This window comes from Chamaea fasciata, unplaced genomic scaffold, assembly GCF_029207755.1.
Source record: "Chamaea fasciata isolate MVZ Bird 193981 ecotype frontalis unplaced genomic scaffold, bChaFas1.0.hap1 SCAF_19, whole genome shotgun sequence".
Classification (NCBI taxonomy): domain Eukaryota; kingdom Metazoa; phylum Chordata; class Aves; order Passeriformes; family Sylviidae; genus Chamaea; species Chamaea fasciata.
This window is the reverse complement of record NW_027094104.1, coordinates 8,279,445-8,287,450: the sequence shown is the minus strand read 5'-3', so window position 1 is coordinate 8,287,450 and position 8,006 is coordinate 8,279,445. Positions and strand designations below refer to the sequence as shown.

The 8,006-nt window shown below is 60.0% G+C and overlaps 1 pseudogene; it reads right to left on the bottom strand.

The window, feature by feature from the left end:
- Positions 1–1,684: 1,684 nt before the first annotated feature.
- Positions 1,685–2,479, bottom strand: LOC136299300 (GTP-binding protein Rhes pseudogene; annotated as a pseudogene).
- Between the last annotated feature and the right edge of the window lie 5,527 nt (positions 2,480–8,006).

The window sequence follows — 8,006 nt, the reverse complement described above, 5'->3', positions numbered from 1 at the left end:
CAGGGACAGCCCTGGCAGGTGTCTCCTGGTGGGCACATCCAGCCCCGCGGCGGGCAGGGGGCACCACGTGGGGTGAGCTGCCCAAAGTGAGCTGTTTCTGTTCATGCCCTGCAGGCAGCAGCCCCCTCTTCCCCAGGGGACTCCATCCTGAGCAGCTCTGCGTGTCCCCGAGGCGCTGGGTGAGGGACAGCCACACACCTGGGCAGAGCGTCGTGATGGCAGCACGAGGCTGGGAGACAGAGGTGAGGGCAACCTGAGCCACCACTGCAGGTCCTGGTGGCACCTGCCTGTCCCCCCTGCTGCCTGTCCCCCCATCTGTCCCCAGCCTCGCCCCACACCAGACTCTGGGAGGAGGATTTTGCATGTCTGGAGGTCGCTGTCGTGGCTCCAGTGCCCGCAGGAGAGGTGGCAGCAGGGTGCCCCAGCAAGTGATGCCCACGGGGAGGCTGGGCTCTCCCTGGTCCTCTGGGAAGGGGCTGGAATCCCCAGGTGCCTTCCCAACTGCTCAGGGCACCATCCTGTAGGGCTGGGCTTCTGCAAGCTGCAGACCCCAAACTGCCCGTCTCCCTTGGGTCTGGGGGGTGACTCTTTAATCCACCAAGCTTTGATATCTCTGTTTCTGGTGTGTGTGTGTGGCTGCTGAGCAGGTTAAGTGCTCGTTACAGCCAGGCTGGGCTGTGTGAGGGGAGAGTACATCGGTTCAGGGCACGCTCAGCACAGCAAACACGGCTCTTCTGTGCCTCCCCCCGTGCTGTTTATCATCTCCTTTTTACATGTTTGTGTTTGTATTCCAGTGCATCAGCTGTCTTTTAATGGCTCGTTTCTATTTTCTGTGCTCGGAGTTGAGAAGGTGTTTTTTATTGTTGGCCTCTGCTGCTTGGTAAAAACTTCAGTGGGGGTAAATTATCAGAAAAATCATAACTCTGAATGTCCTGACAGTGCCAGGGGAGGCTGGAGAGCTGGGCAGGCTCCCCCAGTGCCAGGACACTCCACAGGAGGCTGGAGCACAGAGGAGGGAAGGCAAAATGCAGTGAAAAGAGCATAAAACACTGATAGCGGGCACTGCAGCACCTGAGTGAAATACAGGAGAAAGAAACGGAGACATTTTCCAGCTCCACTTTGCAACAGTTTATTTATTGGGAATGCTTTAAAAAAAAAAACCAAACAGAGAATAGAGAAAACCAAACTGATGCACAGACCACCCTATCACATGCTCTACACCAGGTACAGACTCAGGACTGCTGGGACACTGGATGTGCAGTGGGTGCCAGAGCCCTGCCAGGAGGTTGTGGGTGCTTGGGACGAGGTGACACCGGACCTGAGTGCCCTGGGACAGCGGCACCGGCAGGGCTGATGCAGCTGCAGGTGCCCACATCTGCCAGAGCCCCGGCCTTTGTCCCCCCCTGCCTGTGCCCGCCAGCTCCCCCACAGCGCCCTGGCTGACCCACGGCTGCTCCCCAGGTGAGTCTCCTGCTTTTCTGGGAATTCCCCCTCTCCCCACACCCATCCAGCAACCAGCGTCCCTGCCAGCTCCCTGTCACCTCCAGCCCTCTCTGCTCCTGTGGGCTGGGTGGGGAAGAGGAGGGAAGGCGGGGGGAGGCAGCAGGGGAAGTTTTGGCCGAGGCAGCTCCTCTCCCCACCCAGCCCACCTGAGTTTCCAGCCGGCGCCTTCCCTGGAGCCGGCTCAGCACACGGAGCAGCTGTTGGTCTTGTTCATGGGCGGCCGGAGCGCCTGCTCCTTGGGCAGCGTCTCCCTCCTCTTGCAGAGCGCGGGGCTGAGCCTGCTGGGCAGGTTCACCTGCTGCAGCAGCTCCCTGAACACCTCCAGGACGTTCTCGTTGTCCTTGGCCGAGGCCTCCACGAAGCGGCTGTTCCAGTCCAGCTCCACCAGCGACAGCGCGTCCTCCACGGGCACCTGCCGCCGGCCGCCGCTCTCCGCCTTGTTGCCGACCACCACCATGGGGGGGGACTTGTCCTCCTTCACCTCCAGGATCTCCTCCCGCAGGCTCTTGACGCTCTCGAAGGACTCGGCGTCATCCACGGCGTAGACCAGGGCGAAGGCGTCGCTGTTCTGGATGGAGAGCTTCCTCATGGCCGGGAAGGAGTAGCTGCCGCTGGTGTCCAGGATCTCCACCCTGACCGTGGCCCCGCACACCTCGTACTCCTTGCTGTGCAGCTCCTCCACCGTGCGCCGGTGCTTGGGCTCGAAGGTGTCCAGCAGGAAGCGCCGGATGAGCGACGTCTTGCCCACGCCGGCAGCTCCCAGGAAAACCAGCCGGACGTGGTTCTTCTCCTTCACCACCAGTGACATGGCTGGCACGGAGGGGACGGGATGCTGCGCAGCTGGTGCTCACCCCACAGGTGTGTCCCTGGGTGGCCGCAGCCCCCGGTGTGTCCGTCTGTCCGTCCTCCCTGCACCGACTCAGCGCAGCCAGGGAATGCCCAGAGTGGCGTCCAAGGTGCCTCCGCTCCGCAAACTTCTCCCGTCTGCCTCGCCGCCGACTCTACAACCCCCGAGCCCAGCTCATTTTTTTATCCTGGCTCCTCTCTGCCATGTGGCACCGAGCTGTCCAATCTCTGTGGGCTGTGGGTGCCGGAGGAGGGAGGGCAGGGAGGGAGGAGAGCGGGGTGCTCCGGGCCAATCCACGGAGTTCAGCCCTGGGAAGCCGCTCCAGCCCCGGAGCACGGCAGCGCTGCATTGCTGCCGGTAGCCCTGCAGCACCTCCAGCTCCCCAAGGGCACCAGGAGCTGCCTGGTGAGGGCTGCTGGCAGCGGGGACACTCAGTGGCCATCCCCACCCTGGTGTGGCTCAAGGCCAGGGGCTGGACAGCGGCACCCGCAGCGTTTCCTGCCTGCACCCAGGGATGGGGACTCGCTTGCAGCCGGAGTCGCTGCGAACGTGCCCAAGTCTGCAGTGAAGCCATGAAATGTTTGGCTGGAGGGGGAAAATAAGCTCTCCCGTCTGTCATAACCTCCTCATTCAGCTGTCAGTTAGCCGGTGATTTTTGTGAAATATTTAACCGGAGGGGGAAATAAAATCTCCGTGAAGACAATGCAGGGCGCTCTCGGGAGCAGATGCCAGGAGCCGTGGGGAGGAACGGCCCTGACCCAGGAGTGGGGTTGCTCTGGAGGTGCAGGCTGCCCCAGCCAGGTGTGTTTGCTCAGCACTCACCTTCCATCCCACTCTGGAGCTGTCTCAGAAGCTGATTTATGCAAAGTGCAAACACAAAAGTTCAAATAAGTTTCTTCGCTAAATTTTTTTCACGTGTGGTTTGGTTTTTTTTTTTTGAGCTTTAATGCGGTTGGTTTTCTTTCCATGGCCAAGTACCATTTCCAGCATTTAGTTCTGGATGAATTTGTTCTGTCGATCCCAAAACCCTTTTCACTAGAATTATTCCTGCCTTTTAATTCTCCAGTTATTGTCACATTTTAGCCAGGTTAGGAGCTTTCCCTGCTGATCTTATTATCAGGAGAACCAAGAGATAGTATCAGGATGGGCGGAGTCCTGTCCTGCTGTCAGCCTGCCCTGGGAGAAGGGAAAGTTGGGTCCCCACCAGGACTGAGAGTGGAATTGGTGCCCAGTGCCCATCACCTGGTGATGCACCTTCCCTCACCAACATGAAGCTCTTTCTGGGGACACTTCCTGAGCCATGAGGAGATCCCAAATGTCGAGGACTGAGCCCTGGGAGTGGGAAGGAGCTGGGGATGCAGAAGATTTGATGGCAGGCTGAAAACCAGGAGAAGGGGTGGATGAACAGAGGGTGCATGAAGGAAGCAGTGATGGGGGTTTGGTGCCTGGTGTGACATTGGCACCAGTGGAAACGAGGAACTGAAGACAGCAGGGCAGGACCAGTAATCTCAAGGCAGTCTTTGGAAGCTGTTTCAAGCCAAACCCCTGGGTTTTTTAAATAGGAAAGAATTTGGTTAATACCTCTTTGTGTTTGGCTTTCGAGAGATGGAAAGGGTTTCCCACAGTCCCTCCCAGCTGCGACAGGAAAACCCTGCAGGCTCTCAGGATGTGCTGGGGGGCTGTGGTGCCCTTGCTGCTGCTCATTTTCCCAGCCTTTCATTCCCAAGGGCCTCAAACATGGATCTGTTCCATCTCAGAACAGCACCTCACTCACAGGTGCAGAAACGATGCCCAGGGTGAAGGAGGAACCCGTGGCAGGAGGGAATGGGAACCCCAAGCTGCAAGCAGCCCATCCTGGCTCTAAATCATCCCCTTTGTTGCTGGCACCCAGGGATGGAGCCAGCACGGAGATGCTGGCAAACGCCAGGCAACAGTGCCATCCATGGAGGGCTTCCATGGCTGGGCTTGGGAAGGGGACCCTGGTGCCGTGGGAGCCAGGACTGGGTCGTGTCACCGCTGCTGTCCTTGGTCTGGGTCATTTCTGCTGAGGTGGAAGTGTCCTGCTGGGTGTGGGCAGGGTGAAGGGGCAGCCTGCGGGGCTCTGAGACAAAGAGCGGTGGGCACACACCCACAGTCACACAGAGCCGGGCTCCGCATCCCCAATGATTTCTCACATCACTTGTCTCCCCTCAGTTCTCACATCTGCGCTGCTATGGTTACCGAGAGCCTGAGAGGTTTTAAATCTCCCTCAGAGCAATGGAGGATTTCAGGGTAATCTTGTTAGGAGATGAGCAATGAATATTTCCAAAGGCCTTTTGCATGGATAGCTCGTTCCCTATGAGCTTATGGCCCCTGACAGCAGGGAAGGGAAGAGACAGGGAAGGATGAGCACAGCGACTTGTTTTCCACTGCAGCCCATTGTGCTCCGAGTAACGTCCCTAAATTCTGAGTTTTTCAAGGCTGGCCAGCTTGGGTCAAGTATTATCCAAAAAAATAATTTATTTCAGTGTGTGTTTCCCTCAGGGAAGGTCTCACAGGGCCTTTATGGGCACTTGGACATGGGGCCAGCGATGGCTGAGCCCTACAGAAAAGCCCTGTAGTGACCAGGATCCATCCCCTGCGGGATTTTGTAATCCAGGTTTGGATCCTACAGCCAGGGAACGTGCTGCACCCACAGGAACTGGAGCGTGGCAGGGGCAAAGCCTCTGCCAGTGCTGAGGCAGAGCGTGCCCTGGGCTGTCCCCACAGGAGAGGGGACCGTGACGCCCCAGGGACAGAGGGAATGAGGGAATGAGGGAGGGAGGGAGGGAGGGAGGCAGCAACCTGCCTGCAAGGGAGGGAAAAGAGCCCAGAGCAGGGCAGGGAGGAGGGCAGGCAGCAGGAGGAAGGCTGAAGGGAAGACAGCAGTGCTGGGCAGGAGCTGGGATGGGGCAGGAGTGAGATGTGCGGTGGGTTTGGGGCAGGTGGGGCAGTCACATCCCCACGTTCACAGGCAGGTCTGGAGCAAGGGGCGCCTGGAGATGTTTGTGGTGTCCTTACCCCAAAGCCAACCCTCTGTGGGGCAGTGGGGTACCCCGTGGGAGGTGAGGGATGGTCCCCAGGGTCCCAGTCAGTGCCAGGGCTCAGGCAGAGCCGTCAGCCAGGCCTGGGGTGCTGGGTGGTCCCTGCCTGAGCGAAGCCCCCATGGGCTGGGCAGCCTTTGGCAGTCAGGAAAGGGCAGCTTGGGTCAAGACGCTGGAAAATGGTGTGTGGGCTGCTGCTTCCACCGTGTGCTGCTGGGGGAGAGCTGCTGCAGGGGCCAGGGAGCACAGGGACTGAACCCCTGCTCCTGGGAAAAGCCAAGAGCACTCAGCACCTGGGACCTGCTCCCCTCACAGGGCGGTTTGCCACCAGGAATGTGGGACAACGTGGTGCCTCTTCTGTCCCTGAGCCAGCCCACAGAGCTGCACTGCTGGACGGCTGAGTGGAGCTCTCCCAAAAAACCATCCTGATGTCCTGATGAGATTTGTGACATCTTTTACAAAGATTTGTTTTTGTTTCTCCTTTAGGCTTATGTCTGGTGCCTGAAAGTGAGAGGGGGAAAGGCAGAGGAGCACAGCACCCCTTCCCACCGGCCACGTGCTCCCCAGCTCTGCTGCTGCTCCCAGATGGGAGAAAGACAACTTGCACCTTCGGGAACAGCCTGTGCCGTGCCTGGCTGTGCTCTGGGGAGCTCCTATCTCAGTGCTGGGCTGTCAGAGGGAACGTGGCTCCGATGCTCTCGGCTGCTGGAGCTGGGCACTGCTCCAGTCCTGGCCACGGTGCCCCAGGTCAGCCTGCTGGTCACACACGGGGTGACAGGATGTGCCCTGGGCCTGGCCCGTCGCTCACAGGCAGTGGAGCATCACTGTGAGCGTGGTGCTGAGCAGTCTGCAGCACCGTGACACGTTCCAGGAGCCTGAGCCAGCTCCTGGAGGCTGCAGGAGCTGCTGCAGTGCTGGCTCCTGCAATGGGCACCCTCAGCACCCCTTTGCACCCCCCAGCAGGACACGGGCAGCAAGCACAGCCTGGGTGGGTGCTCCCACCCCAAACCACCCACTCGTGCCCCTGCCTCTGCTTCTGCCCACGGATAAATCCATGGTGGACGCGAGGTTGCGTTTCCAGCTGGGTTTCCCAGTGTCCCAGCTGAGGAACGAGATGAGAAGGAAGTGGGCAGGAATGAGGAACCCCACCCGGAGTGCCTGGTGTGCCCCCAGCTGCTGCCCCTCACCGCTGGCAGTGGCCAAGCAACAGCCTCGTGGGGCTGGTCATCGCTTCTCCCACCCGGAATGAGCCCAGGTGAGAACAGGAGAGGGAGGAGAAGCTGCTGCCGGTGTGGGCAGAGCAAAGGGCCAGCCTGGGCTGTGTGAGACAGAGCCGGGGCCAGCGAGGCCGGTCCTCCTCACGGCGTGGGGACAAGCTGCACCCCAGAGGGTTAAACCTGCCTCTCCCGGAGATTAAATCCCAAATGGCCTTTGATTTAGCGACAGGTGAGAGGCGAAATCCGACCCCTCCAGCTCCCAGCCCCCTTCGGAGGGGGCTGCAGCCCTCCCGGATGCATAGATGGATCAGCCACACGTGCTGATCCCGTCTGGAACAGCCTGGCACAGCACGGATCCTGTTCCCGGCCCCGCTGGGGCCACCCCGAGGGGAAAAGCCCGGCTTGGGGGGTACCCGGGGGTGCTGGCCCCAGAGAGGGTCACACAAATCCTGCTGGTGACCCCCAGTGCCAGCTGGGGTCAGAGGCAGGAGCTGGTTGAGGGCTGAGGTTTGCCCACAGCCCCGGGCCGGGGGAGAGGAGCGGGGCTGGGTTTGGGGTCCTCCGGTGGAAGGACGAGGGGGAGGAGATCCCCGCTGCCATCACTCATCGCTTCGGGCGAACTGCATCCTCATGGCACATCCGGCTGATGGGGCTCGCGGAAACCGGTGTCACCTGTGCGGCCACCAGCCCCGGGGTCACAGCTGTGGCGCCCACTTTTAGGCACAAGGGCGCTGGGAGCTGACCCTGGAATGGATGCTGTCCCCGTCATCCCTCCCCCAGATGAACTCCTCCATGGCAAAGGGATCATCTGGGGTTTGAAACCCTCCCCTGACGCCAGGCCCTTTCCTGTGACAGCCCCCGTTCCCCCCGGGGAGGGCGGGGAACCACGGACAGCCTGTACTGAGCCACCTCGGGTAACAAAATCCAGTTCTCCCGTAAACAAATATCTCACCAGGGACTAAAGGGATTTAGTGTAGCTGTTCTCGGGCTCAGAGGAGTTTCTATAACATCTCTTATCTCGCTCTGGCTGGATTATTGGCTGGAGCAAAGAGCTCGCCGCTCTTCGGGCCACCAGCACGGCGTTTCCTTGGGGGACATGGGGTGGCCCAGCGGAGCTCTCAGGTCATCAGGAGAGGACATGTGTGATGCTGAGGTCTCCTGCATCCAACCCTGAGGTGCCAAGGGGGAGCAGAGCCCCAGAGCACCCCATTCTGCAGCAGGCTGCACTGGTCCCAGTGCCTGACTCTGCCTGGCTTTGCCCACTGCAGTGGCATCGAGGAGGGAAACCCAGACCTGGCAAGTGCCTTAACCTCTCTAGACACAAAATAGGGCTAAATATTAGTGCTGGTCTGCTTGGAGGGCCAGAAAAGCCAGTAA